At 41.7% G+C, this 15,079-nt stretch overlaps 1 protein-coding gene and 1 non-coding gene across 3 annotated transcripts in view; one reads left to right on the plus strand and one right to left on the minus strand.

Annotated features, from left to right (window-relative positions):
- Positions 1-521: 521 nt before the first annotated feature.
- Positions 522-15,079, minus strand: part of LIMK1 (LIM domain kinase 1) — a 49,360-nt gene continuing 34,802 nt past the window's right edge. For both annotated transcript variants that reach the window (XR_004482750.2, XR_004482751.2), the window contains one exon: positions 522-3,712. The gene's annotated coding sequence lies outside the window, so the exon portion shown is untranslated. The remainder of the gene's footprint in view (positions 3,713-15,079) is intronic.
- TRNAG-CCC (transfer RNA glycine (anticodon CCC)) lies at positions 7,333-7,405 on the plus strand. The gene has a single exon. It is a non-coding gene; the product is annotated as a tRNA-Gly (tRNA).

Genomic DNA, 15,079 nt, shown 5'->3' on the forward strand with positions numbered 1-15,079 from the left:
GAAACTCCAGTGTTAGAAGTCAGGATAGCGGTTACTTTTGGGGTAGCACATGCTGGCATTGGGAGGCTGGAATCTGCCTCTTCATCTGGGCGCTGGTCTCTCGGGTGTGTGAAAATTCATTGAGCTTTTTCCCTTACGTTCACTTTTATATATGTATATTATACTTAAAAAAAGAAGTTACAGAAAAGGAATGAGAAACCTTTCCATGTAACTGGAATGAAATGATCTCTGAGATTCTGAGATGGAAAGAAAAACACAGAGGAGTACATGCCCATTAAAAAGAAGTGTGTGGGGCTTCCCTGGTGGCGCAGTGGTTGAGAGTCCGCCTGCCGATGCAGGGGACGCGGGTTCGTGCCCCTGTCCGGGAGGATCCCACATGCCGCGGAGCGGCTGGGCCCGTGAGCCATGGCCGCTGAGCCTGTGCGTCCGGAGCCTGTGCTCCGCAGCGGGAGAGGCCACAACAGTGAGAGGCCACAACAGTGAGAGGCCCACGTACCGCAAAAAAAAAAAAAAAAAAAAAGAAGTGTGTGCTGGGAAGAGCATTAACCTCCGTCCGCTGGGGAAGCCACAGTATAATTGTGTGTGCCTTCTGAATTTCCTACCATGTGAATGTATTTCTTATTCAAGAAAACAAATGAGTTTCAGATTAAGCTTTAACAAACATTATGGAGTCCCCGCCACAAGCCAGGCATTGGCTGGGCCACGCTTCCTGCAGTCCTTGTAAGGGCAAGTGGGCACTGCTGTCCCCTCACCTGAGCCTGAGAGGGCCAGCACTTGCCTGCAGGTACCCACAGCGTGAGTGATGGTGGCCGTGGGGCCTGGAATGGACCACCCCGCTGCTGTGACAGAGAATTTCAGAAGCATCTGGATCTCAGGTTACCCAGCTCTGTGGTTTTCACACGTGTTCTCTGGTGCCTTAGGGTTCTGGAGAAGGGCCACAGCGCAGCCACCCCAGCTTTAAGCACCGTGATTCTATTCTGTGTACTCAGTTCTGTGAAGCTATTGTTTGAAAAATAGCTCCATCGCTAAAAGTGGTTCGAAAGCCCCTTTTCTAACCAAGCCCTTGCCCAGGGTTCTCAACAGCATCTTGGGTACACAGCTCTTTTTATGGGACTGTCCCACAAGTTGCAAGGCTCTCAGCGTCCACTGTCTATCAACAACATTTGCAGTCATTGTGACGAGCAAAAGCACCCCTTAAAGTATCCAGCGGGTGAGGGGGTCTGGCACTCTAACCAAAGCAGCAGACTCCTCACCAAGGTACTTGATGGTCCACCAGCGCCTGCTGGGATGCCCCTGGTGATGAGGGCTTACCACCTCACAAGGCAGCCCACGCCACATTCAGCAGCTCTGATGTCTGTACACAGCTCCCTTTTTCCCTGTAATGTCCACCAGTTCCAGACATCAGTCTAAACATGGAGACTTGGGACTTCCCTGGCAGTCCAGTGGTTAAGACTCTGTGCTTCCACGGAAGGGGGCATGGGTTTGGTCCCTGGTTGGGGAACTAAGGTCCCACATGCTGTGCGCCACTGCCACAAAAACAACAACAACAGCAGAAAACCATGGAGACTAAATCAAACTCCTTTCCCCTATTTACACCGCATCACCCATGAGATGTTCCTGTCAAAATGTTTAACTAAGCCCAGTCAAGCCTTTATATTTAACCTCCCTCCCCATTTACAGGAAGTAAAGGGGATAGAGGAACAAGTTAAATGACACCTCAAGGAAACATGACAAATCCAGAAGGTGGGATTTATACAAGATGATTGGCCTGGGACAAAAAAATGTCAGGGACAAAAGGATTGGTGGGGGCACAAGAACAAAGAGACACAACATGCAAAGTTGCCCTAAAGCCTCAACTGAATCCTGATGTGACCAACAAAACAACAATGACAACACAGCTGAGAAATGCTTAGCTGAGAAAACTGGGGAAACTGACTATGGACTAGATGTTAGATAATACTGGGAATTATTGTTAATTTTCTTGAGTCTAATAATGGTTTTGTGGTTTTGAAGAAAATGTGCTTTTAGGAGATGCATGCTTAGGTATTTGATATATTCAGGAAGTGAAATGTAATGATATTTGCAAACTGATTTCAAATAGTTCAGCAAAACCAACCAACCAACTAGCTAACCCTATACATACATCAACAAATGTTAATAATTGTTGAATATAGGTAGTGGGCAGAAGGGACTCATTAACTTATTATTTCTTAGTATTTGAAATTTATCCTAATGAAAAATTTGCAAAAAAAAAAAGAGCCTTTCCTCCAAGACAGCTCTCATTCACTGAGACAGTGTTTTATACTCAGTGTACTCACTTTTGTGTATATGGTCCAGTACAATCATTCTTAAGTAAACTAAGTAGGAACAAAAGCCCAATTACAGGCAGAAAGGTTTGGGAAAGCGGGATGTGTATGGGAATTGTGAGATGGGTAAGCTGTGCTTCTCCAGGGGAGAAGGACTGGGGTGAGGCTGGAGGGTTGGCCTGGGTGGACTGGGGAAGGGACTCGAATGCCAGGTTAAAGAGGCTGATTTCCTCTGCAGGACGTTGGACAAACTGCTGAATGACAGCGTCAACTTTGAGTTTTAGCTGGGAGCAGTGAGGATGATTACAGACCGGAGAAAAGCCTTAATCTCAAGTGCCCTGAGGGGCAAGGCAGACTGGTTAGGGGTCTGTGATCATCAGGGAACAGCTGCCACTTGGGGACAGCTAACAGCCCCTCCAAGGGGACAGCACGCATTTCGGCCCCGCAAATTACTCAAGAGCAGCCAGAATTCTTTCCTTGTATGTGAGATCTTCTAGTTGATAGTGTTAGCTCATTTAAAAGCAGAAGCAAAGCAAACCACAGTTGGAGGCAGACAAAACAAGTCTGAGGCCCTGATCAGGCTCAGGGGCCACCAACCCCGGACTAGAGGCTGCAGGTGAGTTAGGAGGTATGATGATCCCGAGGGCCATGCTGGTGGCTGACCTCAGGTGATGGTGCGGAGGGAAGGTGGAAGGCAGAGGCCTGATTGCAGACATACCCAGAAGTGGATTCCATCCAGGAGACTTGGTCTAAACAGATTTGGAAAGAGGAGGGCGGAGTCCAGGGTGACTCACAGGTGCCTGCGTGGGTTGGATGACACCCTGGAGTTGGGATCACAGAAGGAGGGCAGGATGCTGGGGGAAAGGGGAGTCTGTGTCTGTGCACTTGGCCTTTGAAGAGCCTTTGGGTCTTCCTGCAATGGGTTGGTGACCTGGAGAGATGAGCTGGAGGCGCTGGTGTGGGCAGCCCTGCTGAAGGAGGAGTCGTCTGCAGAGAGACAGAGTCAGGAAAGGGCTGGGGACAGATTGGAAGAGTAGGGAGGGGATGGAGAAGGAAAGCTGAGGCTTTAAGGGGCAAAAGAGGGGATCCAGGGTCCTGACTGTCACCTAAGGTGTCCTGATCCTTCTCAACTCTGTGTCACCCCCCAAACAGATAAATAGGTAGGGCCTAATACAGACCTGTGAGGCACCCCCTAGGGCCTGTCCTCCAGGCTGATTGGCCCATTCATCCAGTACATGAGGGTGAAAATCCACAGAATGGAATCCAGGCCAACTCACGTGCTTCCCTCGTGCCCTCCATCACAGTCCTCAGAGACCTGGACCAAGGCTGGAATGCAGGTTGTCCACCTTGAGAGTAGTCTAACCTGAGCCTGCCACGCCCATGGGGTGCTGGTAAGCTCCTCTTTCCTGTTTTAGGGGAAGGGAAAATGATCTTTATCGAGCAGTTACTATCTAGTTTAATCACATGTCGGACCTGCACAAGTATCAGTCAGTAATCAGTCATGCATTCATGTATTCAGCATATCTTTACCCCGTATCTCCTGTGGGCCGTGAAACTGCATTAGGCACAGAAGTCTAAGACACCAGGAACTGAATCAGAACACTAAGGAAGTGAGTTGTGTTGTTTTTCAAATTATACAGGAATGATCCCCACCGCCACCCCATTTCTGGTCCCAGCTCCACCCAGATTTTGGCAGACTCTCTAGGAGGTGGTATCAGAATTTTGGCAGGGGAAGGAGGACTGTGAAACATGTTCTGAAAAATCTCCCCATATGTTTCTGATTTGTCAGCTAGGATAACCAGAAAACTCTACTAGCAAAATTGTTTGAAATGTTTGATTAAATTAAAAATGATTTTAGATGCACAGCTGAGTTCCCATGGAAGAAAGAGAAAACTCAGGAGTCCAGAAACAAAGAGGGGACTAAACAGCATAGATGACAGTCGATGAGTTGATAATGTGTCTTCCCTTAAGTGTCAGTGAGGGTCAATAACCAAGAGTGACAGGAGATGAGGCCCTGCACTAGGGTTACAAGAAAAAAAATACAGAACAATACAGGATGCCTATATATATGTACATATATATATACATGTATATAGGCATCCTGTATTATGTGTGTGTGTGTGTATATATATATAAAATATAAAATATATATGTATAAACAAGCATATATATATTTTTTTGGGGGGGGGGCTAAGTATGGCAGTTGGACCCACCTACAATGGAAATTGTACCCATTATTACAATTAATGTCAAAGCCCTGACACAATTTTTCACATATGAGACTAAAAATTACAATTAGGACAATCAGAGCCCCTAGATCTTGAGATTATACAACAACAGCATGGAAGAGAACATAAAATTCAATGTTAGAAATCCAAACTCTAAGAAAACGAACAATAAAAACCCCAGAATTTGACAAAGAAACAGTTTCTAAAAACAGAAAATGTAGTCACTGGAACAAACAGCACAATAAAGCCCTCAAGGGGTAGATTTAACAGCAGATTGAACACAGTAGAAGAGAGGATTAATGAACTGGAAAAGAGAGTTGAAGAAGCACAGAGAACTGAAATGGTGAAAAAGAAGTTAGGAGACACAGATAATAGAATCAGAATATTCAACATATGTCTAATAGAGATTCCAGAAAGAGTATGAAAAGAATGAAGTAGAGATATCTGAAGATATAATGACTAAGAATTTTCCAGAATTGTTGAGACACGATTCTCAAGAATGAAGAAACACTATGAACACTAAATATAATTTAAACTAGGTCCAAATAGATTCCCATGGTAATAAAAAGCAGATAAAGGTTAAAAAGAAAAAAGATTTTATTTCTCACAGATCCTTTCTGAAAGAATTCCTAATGGATGTACTTCAGGAAGAAGAAATTTCTACTTAGAGCATTATAAGAAGCAGTGAAGAATGAGGAGGGGAAGTGACAGAGGGAAGTGAGCTTGGCAAATCCTCTCCTCAGAAAAAGCAATGATAAAACTGGCAAAATTATCCAATACAACTATTTCAGTGCTCTGGAAGGTAACTAAAGGCATACAGCAAATTGAAAGGCATTTATTCAAGAAAAATTGAACCTCGGTAATAACAGTGGGTCTGTGGCATTTTATCTCCAGGCTGCTTCCATTTCCCCTCCCCCACCCACAATGCCAAGACATGGTAGCCATGAAAACTGGCAGCCTCACTTCTGCTGCTGAAGGAGCTGACCTGATTTGGAGCTCTGCAAAAAAGCTCATGGTGAGGGGTGATGTTGAAAATAATATCGATTGGTGGCAAACAATTGGGAAAGGCCACCGTCACATTTGCCTAAGGCTACAGTGCTGCCTGGGGCAAGCAAGAGAGCAGTCAAAAGTTTGAAAAGGAGATGTAGGGCACCAGATAGCCACAGGGGGCTTTGAGAAGCTCTGACATATTCCTGGGGATCTAGAGGTGTGCACACACATGTGCGTGCAGTTGAGGACCCCCACTCCAGATCCCTGGCTGAACATCAGGCCTTGTGCAAAAGCAGAAAGTAAAAACCAAGGCAGACTTGTAACCTGCCTGAACTTTGTGTGCCCCAGTCCACACACAGACCCACTTGGCAAAGGGCGGAAGGCACGGGCTCAAGGTGTTTAAGAAAAACTTCTGACCAACCACTGGCTGGCCACTAAGCTATGCTGACCCAGGGGTGATACCTAGGAAGTCAAGCTTAAAAGTAAAAACAAGATGCAAAAACAACAACAACAACAACAAAACACCACACCAGAATAAAACTGAACAGAGACTTCGGTGGCTGCACACTGTGGGGAAGACAAACTATAAAGAATTAGTCCAGACAAGTCACTAAGTCAACCAACCGGCCAAGCAGCAAACAACAACAACGATAGAATCGACAACAACAGTCCCTGGGAGATCAGGATCCAGAGTTACAATATATTCTCTAAAATGTTCAGTTTTCAGTAAAAAATTATGAGGCAGATCTCATTTAATCCTCCCAACAGAGCTATTTCTAACTTACATTTGTGGAAAATGAGGCTCAGACTGATAAAGTAGCTTGCTCCAAATCACACAGCTAGGACACGGCTGCACTGACACACAAATTTCACACAGCTAGGACACGGCTGCACTGACACACAAATTTCACACAGCTAGGACACGGCTGCACTGACACACAAATTTCACACAGCTACGACACGGCTGCACTGACACACAAATTTCACACAGCTACGACACGGCTGCACTGACACACAAATTTTGGTCTGACTGACATGCAAAGGAACAGGAAAGTATCGCCCAAACACAGGGGGAAAAGAAGTAATAAGAAACTGTCTGAAGGGGCCCAGACACTGGACTTAGTAGACAAAGACTTTAAATCAGCTATTATAAATATGTTCAAAGAACTAAAGAATACATGTTTATTGAATTAAAGGAAAGTATGACAATTATCAAATAAAGAACATCAATAAAGAAATGGAAATGGCTTAAAAAGAACCAGATAGGAATTCTGGAGTTGAAAAGTACAGTAACTGAAATAAAAAATTCACTAGAGAGACTCAACAACAGATTTGAGTGGACAGAAGAAGGCATTAGCAAATTTGAAGATACATAGGTCCATACGGATGATCCAGTCTGAAGACTAGACAGAAAATAAAGAAAAATTGTTGAGTGGAACGCTATCGAGTATATCAACATACATGTAACGGGAGTCCCAGAAGCAGGGCCAGCTATGTAATGTGTGGATCCCAGTGCAAAATGAAAATGTGAGGACTTTTTCTTTATTCCATGAAAATGTGTTGACTTTTCATGGTGTTTTTAATTTGCTATTTAATGTTGTGCACTTACAGGCTTGGAGATACTTGTGGGACCTGTAAGTGTTATACGGAAACCTGCTGACACCCTGATTTTGGCCCAGTGACACTGATTTTCAGATTTCCAAAACAGTGAGAGAAAATATTTCTGTTGTTTTAAGCCACCAAGTTTGTGGCAATTTGTTATAGCAGCCATAGGAAACTAATACAAACACTAAATATCTGTAGGGACTTCCCTGGTGGTCCAGTGGTTAAGACGCTGCACTCCCAATGCAGGGGGCCCAGGTTCGATCCCTGGTCAGGGAACTAGATCCCACATGCTGCAACTAAAAGATCCCGCATGCCACAACTAAGACCCAGCGCAGCCAAATAAATAAATTAATTAATATTAAAAAAAACTGTAGGATGTGGCTATAGGAGTTCAATGTACAACCATAAATACCTGTATTTAAAAATAAATTATATATAAAATAAGAAAGAGCAAATAATCTCAGAAATGTAGAAAAAGAAAAATGGAGCAAATGAAATCAGAAGGAAGGAAGGAACCTAAACAAGAGCAAAAATTAATGAACCATCAAACAAATAAATAATAAAGAAGATCTATAAAAAGAAACCTGTGGGAAAATTTTCAAGAAGAAAAAGAGGCACAAATTAACATTTTCAGAAATGATAAAGAGGACAGAGAGATTTAAACTATCTATCATTTTCTAACAATAATTTAAAATCTTAAGTCGAATGGTGAGTTTTCTAGAAAAATGCAAATTATCAAAACTGACTCAAGATGACGTAGAAAATCATCAAAGTGTAAAACAAAAATGTTGCATACCATACAGTTTTCCAAGAATCAAGTCGTTAGCCACTGCAGTCGCTGACCTACAGCGCAGCCTGAAAGGAATTCAAGACCAAGAACAGGACGAGGCACTTTGTACTCTGGGAAAACAGGCCCTTAGATACTTAGCTATACTTCGGGAAACATTTTTATGAACCCAGATTCTTGCATCTTCCCATACTTAGAAAAGCACTAGAATCATTAACTGGGATATCTGTTCCTTGTGACTAGCAGTAACTTCCTACTGAGATGTATGCCTGATTGCATGTGCTCCTTAGCCAAAATTATATATATACTGGCTTCTCCCCCCACATCTTCAGAGCAGTTTCTCAGAGCTGTCTGAGAGGCTGTCTCCTGGGCTATAGTCCTTAGCAAAACACTGAATAAAACTCAACTCACAGCTCTTAACGTTGTGTGCTTTTCTTTCAGTCAATGAAAGAAATTGAACGGTATGTTAAGTCTTTAAAAAATGACAACATTCACAGCAGCCTTATAGGTGACTTCTGCCAAACATTCAAGGAATTCCACAAGAGCGTAATACATAGTCTTCTAGAGAATAGAAAAAGAAAAAACAAAAAGAATAGTACCCAAATATTATATGAGGCTAGTATAAGCTCAATGCCAAAACAAAAAAAGGATAACAGGGGAATGGAAAGCTAGAGGACCATCTTCCTCTGAATTATGGGTGTAAGTATCATAAAAAAATCTTAGCCAATAAAATCCAACAGTATGTACAAAACTGAACACATTATAGCAAAATTGGGTTTGTTCCAAGAATGCAAAGTTTTTAACATTTAAAAAAATTAATGTAGGGACTTCTCTGGCAGTCCGGTGGTTAAGCCTCTGTGCTTCCACTGCAGGGGGCGTGGGTTCGATCTCTGGTCGGGGAACTAAGATCCTGCATGCCGCGTGGTGTGGCCAAAATAAAATAAAATAAAATAATCTTAAAAAATTAATGTAAGTTATCACATTGTCAGTTTTACAAAGAAAAACCATAAGCACCCCAATAGATGAATAGGAAATATTCCATACTTTTCAAAATCTATTCATGTTACAACCTCTTAGCAAACAATGAAAGCAGGGAACTTCTTTAACTGGATACAGAGTATTTACCAAAATCCTATAATAAAAATAATTTTCAAAAGAGAAATATTGAAAGTATCCTTTTAAAATTAGGAACAAGAAAAGCTTGTCCAATATCCACTTCTGTTCAACACTGTATAGGTGGTACTAGCCAGTACATCGAAACCAGAAAAATAATCTAAGGATGTTGGGCTTGAAATAGGTCATGTTGGTTCACAATTAAAAAAAAAAAAACTATATATGTGATCATCTATCATTGAGGGTTTTCCTATTTATGGAAGAATTAACAATATTTGCAAAATTAGTTATTGGCAGGTTTGAGCTTCTTAAAGTAGAATTTTAAACCTTTTCATGAATGGTTTTGGGCCAACCTCAGAAGGAAACGGAGCCCATTTTACATACATGTGATTGCTTTGCTGTATTAACTCAGCAGCTTACAAGAAGGAATGCACTCTAAAAGAAGGAAAGTATATAATTTTAAAAGCCATATTAATCTATATAAAACAGCTGGTTCTGCTATAAACTCTGATAAAAAGACTTAGTAATTTGATTTCATACTTAAATAGTATTTTTGTGGTGGGAATTACCGTTAAAGTGATATATGATTCCAACAACTACAACACAGTTTTACTGTATTACAAAGTACTGTATTGATTTGCCAAAATTTTGTAATTTGGAAAAGTAATTCCCTTATTTATATTTGTATTTCCAAAAGTCTTTATGATTTAGAAGGCTGTATTATAGGCTGATTATGTTAACTGAAATCTATTGCCTACATTTCGAAGCACTCTAAGCTTAAACAGAACAGCTGTTCACATCTTTTAGCATTTTACATTTGCCTAATTTATAAAATTGCCGTGTGTCAAAAATCACACTTCTGTAATTGCTAGAGCATGATATATCAATTATTTGAATGTAATCACATTTTGAAGTAATTGTGAACACAGAACACTCTTTTTAAAAGGAGACAGGCATTATTTGACTTATCAACTAACTGCAGCATAATTCCTAGGTGCATAACGCTTTTAATAATGTGGTGCCACAGCTGGGAAAACAACAACTGACTTAACCATTAGATGCACTGCAGTGGTTCTTATTTATGGGAAATCCTTATTTCTGATTCTGTATGTGTGTGTGTGTATACATATATATATGTATATATATATGTATATATATATGTATGTATATATATATATATATTTTTTTTTTTTTTGCTGCACCATGTGGCATGTGGGATCTTAGTTCCCCAATCAGGGATCGAACCTGACCCCTGCAGTGGAAGTGTGGAGTCTTAACCCCTGGACTGACAGGCAAGTCCCAATTTCTGATTCTGAAGGCCAGGGGCTATCTGAAAAACAATACAGTAAGTGAATTTTGTTTCCTATTTCAGGGCATGTAATTGACAACCACTAAATAGTATTTCTGATATTGGCAATTGTTGCATACAGAGTAGTTTGCTAATAGGCAATTAGCTTTGCCTTTATTTATTTATATTTTTAATAGTTTTTTTAAATTAAAAGTTTAAAAAAATTTTTTTTAAATTTATAAATTTATTTATTTTTGGCTGCGTTGGGTCTTAGCTGCTGCGCGCGGGCTTTTTCTAGTTGTGGCGAGTGGGGGCTTCTTTTCATGGCGGTGCACGGGCTCTAAGCATACGGACTTCAGTAGTTATGGCTCACAGGCTCTTAGAGCGCAGGCTCAGTAGTTGTGGTGCACGGGCTTAGTTGCTCTGCAGCATGTGGGATCTTCCCGGACCAGGGATCGAATCTGTGTCTCCTGCATTGGCAGGCAGATTCTTATCCACTGTGCTGCCAGGGAAGCCCACTTTGCCTTTATTTTATAATGCTTAATGTAAGTGATCAACTTAAAGTTTCTTATAAAAGAGAAAGTTAATGTATGCATGTAAACCACAGAAACTAACTTATTTGAAAAATAGAGTTCTTTCTACTTAGAATATTGGTTACAAAACCCACGTGATCATCTCAATAGATGCAGAAGAAGCATTTGACAAAATTCAACACCCTGTCATGATAACACTCAACAAACTAAGAACAGCAGGAAACTTCCTCAGCCTGATAAACGGCATAAACCCACAGCTTAACATCATATGTAATGGTGAAAGATTGAAAGCTTTCTAAGATTAGGAACAAGACAAGGGTGTCTTCCCTTGCCACGTCTGTTCAACATTGTACTGGAGGTTCTAGTCAGGGCAATTAGGGAAGAAAGGCAGATAAAGGCATTCAGACTGGAAGGGAAAAATAAAAACTATCTTTATTTGCAGATGACATGATCTTGTATATAGAAAATCCTGAGAAATCCACAAAAAATTAGTAGAGCTAATAAAAGAGTTCAGCAAGGAAACAAGATTAGTATACAAAAATCAATTGTATTTGCATTCACTAGCAATGAACAACACCCCCCCCCAAAATGAACAATCTCATTAAAAGAACAAAGTGCTTAGGAATAAATGTAACAAAAGAAGTGCACAACTTATACAATGAAAACTTCAAAACGTCATTGAAAGAAATTTAAGACTCAAATAAATGGAAAGACATGTTCATGGATTAGAAGAGTCAATATTGTTAAGATATCAATACTCCAATACTCCTCAATTGATCTACAGATTCAAAGCAATCTCTATCAAAAACCCTAGCTAGGGGACTTCTCCGGTGGCACAGTGGTTAAGAATCCACCTGCCAATGCAGGGGACACATGTTCAAGCCCTGGTCCGGGAAGATCCCACATGCCACGGAGCAACTAAGCCCTCGAGCCACAACTACTGAGCCTGTGCTCTACAGCCGAGGAGCCACAACTACTGAACCCAAGTGCCACAACTACTGAAGCCCGCGTGCCCAGAGCCTGTGCTCCACAACAAGAGAAGCCACTGCAATGAGAAGCCCACGCACTGCGACCAAGAGTAGCCCCCGCTCGCCGCAACTAAAGAAAGCCTGCTCACAGCAATGAAGACCCAAAGCAGCCAAAAAAACACAAACAGAAAGCCCCCAAAAAACAACAACAAAAACCCCAAAACAAAAAACAACCCCCCCCCCCGCAAAACAGACCGAAAAACCAAAACAAAAAAACCCTAGCTGGGTTTTTTTTTTTGCCCCAGAAACAGACAAGCTGTTCCTAAAATTCATATGGAAACAATCTTGAAAAAGAAGAACAAAGTTGGAGGGTTCACCTTTCCTGATGCCAAAGGTTACTACAAATTAGCAGAGATCAAGACTGTTGATACTGGCATAAAGATAAACATATTAATCAATAGAATAGAATGGAAAGTTCAGAAATAAACCCATACGAATATGGTCAATCGATTTTTGACAAGAGTGCCAAGATCATTCAATGGGGGAAGAATAGTCTCTTCAACAAATGGTAGTGGGACAACTCACTATCCACATGCAAAAGAATGAAGCTGGACCCCTACCTCATGTCATATACAAAAATTAACTCAAATCACAGGTCTAAATGTAAGATCTGAAACTAGAAAACTCTTGGCACTTTGAAAAACAGTTTGGCAGTTCTTCAAAAAGTTAAACATAGAGTTGCCATATCTGCCAGCAATCCACTCTTAGGTATATGCTGAAGAGAACTGAAAATGCATGTTCATACAAAAACTGGTAACAGATGTCCATAGCAGTATTATAATAGTCAAAAGGTGGAAACAATCCAAATGTCCATCAGCTCATGAATGGATAAACAAAATGCAGTACATGAATACAATGGAACATTATTCAGCCCTAAAGAGGAATGGATGAATCATGCTACAAGATGGATGAAACTTGAAAACATTATTCTAAATGGAAGAAGCCAGACACAAAAGTCCACACATTGTATGATTCTGGAATGTCCAGAATAGGAAAATCCACAGAAACGGAAAGTAGATTCGTGGTTTTCAGAGGCTGTGGAGCAGGGGAATGGGGAGTGTCTACTAGTGTGGATGGGATTTCTTTTAGGGGTGATGAAATGTTCTGTGATTTGATCGTGCTGATGGTTGTAAATATAACTTTGTAAATACATTAAAAACTGCTTGAGGGACTTCTCTGGTGGCACAGTGGTTAAGAATCCACCTGCCAATGCAGGGGACACGGGTTCAAGCCCTGGTCTGGGAAGATCCCACATGCTGCGGAGCAACTAAGCCCGCGAGCCACAACTACTGAGTCCACATGCCACAACTACTGAAGCCTGTGCGCCTAGAGCCCGTGCTCTGCAACAAGAGAAGCCACCGCAATGAGAAGCCTGCACACCACAAGGAAGAGTAGCCCCCGCTCGCCCCAACTAGAGAAAACCTGCGCGCAGCAAAGACCCAACACAGCCAAAAATAAATAAATAAACAACCAAACAAATAAAAATACCGATGGAATTTTTAAAAAACATGATTCACTTAAAAAAATGCTTGATTATCTGTAGAAGAATGAATTTTATGTGAATTATATCTTAATGAAAATACATGTATAAAATCTTGTTTAGCTTAAGGTTTATTAGTCCATTTGTAAAAGCAGTTCAGATACATGAAGTATTTGATTATTTCTGGAAACAGAAGATTGGTTTTACAACCAAAACAACTTTTTTTTTTTTAATTTTTGGCCACACCTCGCGGCATGTGTGATCTTAGTTCCCCGACCAGGGATGGAACCCGTGCCCCCTGCAATGGAAGCACGGAGTCCTAACCACTGGACCGCCAGGGAAGTCCCCAAAACAACATTTTAACTAAACAAAATGTGGGTAACTATTTATATTTGGAAACAAGTTGGTGTGTAGAATATGTGTAAGGTAGATTTGTTCCTGAAAGTGTTATGTTCTAATGATTATACATTTCTTAAAAACAGATAAATAGGTTGAACAACCTGACAAGCCTACAGCCCCTACTTTCTCGGGGAATTTGCTGGGTATGGGGTGATGGGATTGAGGCTACAAAGCAGAGAGAGGTGGCACAGTCTCGTGGTGCTTAGATTCTAGGACACTACTAGAGTTAAATGTAAAAGTGAAGCCAGGGCTTCCCTGGTGGCGCAGTGGTTGAGAGTCCACCTGCCGATGCAGGGGTCACGGGTTCGTGCCTCGGTCTGGGAAGATCCCACATGCCGCGGAGCGGCTGGTCCCGTGAGCCATGGCCGCTGAGCCTGCGCGTCCGGAGCCTGTGCTCCGCAACGGGAGAGGCCACAACAGTGAGAGGCCCGCGTACCGCAAAAAAAAAAAAAAAAAAAAAAAAAAAAAAGTGAAGCCAAAGTAACCAAGGCTACAATGCAACTCCTTCTGAATTCAATTCCTTTTTTTGGCCTCACTGCATGGCTTGCAGGATCTTTGTTCCCCGACCAGGGACTGAACCCAGCCTCCCTGCAGTGGAAGCACAGAGTCCTAACTGCTGGACCACCCGGGAATTCCCAAATTTTTTATGTTAGATATTTTAAGTTCTAGAATTTCAATTTGCTTCTTTTTCAGTTTCCATTTCTCCACTAAGATTTCCTAATTCATCATGAAAAAATTTTCCTTTACTTCATTGGCATAATTATAATAGCTACTTTAAAATAAAATTCCATAGTGCTAATGTCGACATTTGGATTATTTGGGGATTGGCCTTGGATGATTGACTTTCTTTTCTGTCGAGATTGGTCACATTTTCCTATTGGTTTTATATTGAAGATTTTGGATTTTATCCTGTACCTTGTGAATATTATGTTGAAAAGATTCTAGATTCTTATTTATTTACTTTTGGCTGTGTTGGGTCTTTGTTACTGGGTGCGGGCTTTCTCTAATTGAGGCGAGCGGGGGCTACTCTTCGTTGCAGTGCATGGGCTTCTAATTGTGGTGGCTTCTCTTGTTGCGGAGCACGGGCTCTAGGCGTGTGGGCTTCCGTAGTTGTGGCTTGCAGGCTCTAGAGCACAGGCTCAGTAATTGTGGCTCACGGGCTTAGTTGCTCTGTGGCATGTGGGATCTTCCCGGACCAGGGCTCGAACCTGTGTCCCCTGCATTGGCAGGCGGATTCTTAAGCCCTGCGCCACCAGGGAAGCCCCTCTAGATTCTTTTATATAACCCTGTGTTGATTTTTTTTTTTTTTTTGCGGTACGCGG

This window comes from Orcinus orca, chromosome 16 (genome assembly GCF_937001465.1).
Source record: "Orcinus orca chromosome 16, mOrcOrc1.1, whole genome shotgun sequence".
In the NCBI taxonomy this organism is placed as follows: Eukaryota; Metazoa; Chordata; class Mammalia; order Artiodactyla; family Delphinidae; genus Orcinus; species Orcinus orca.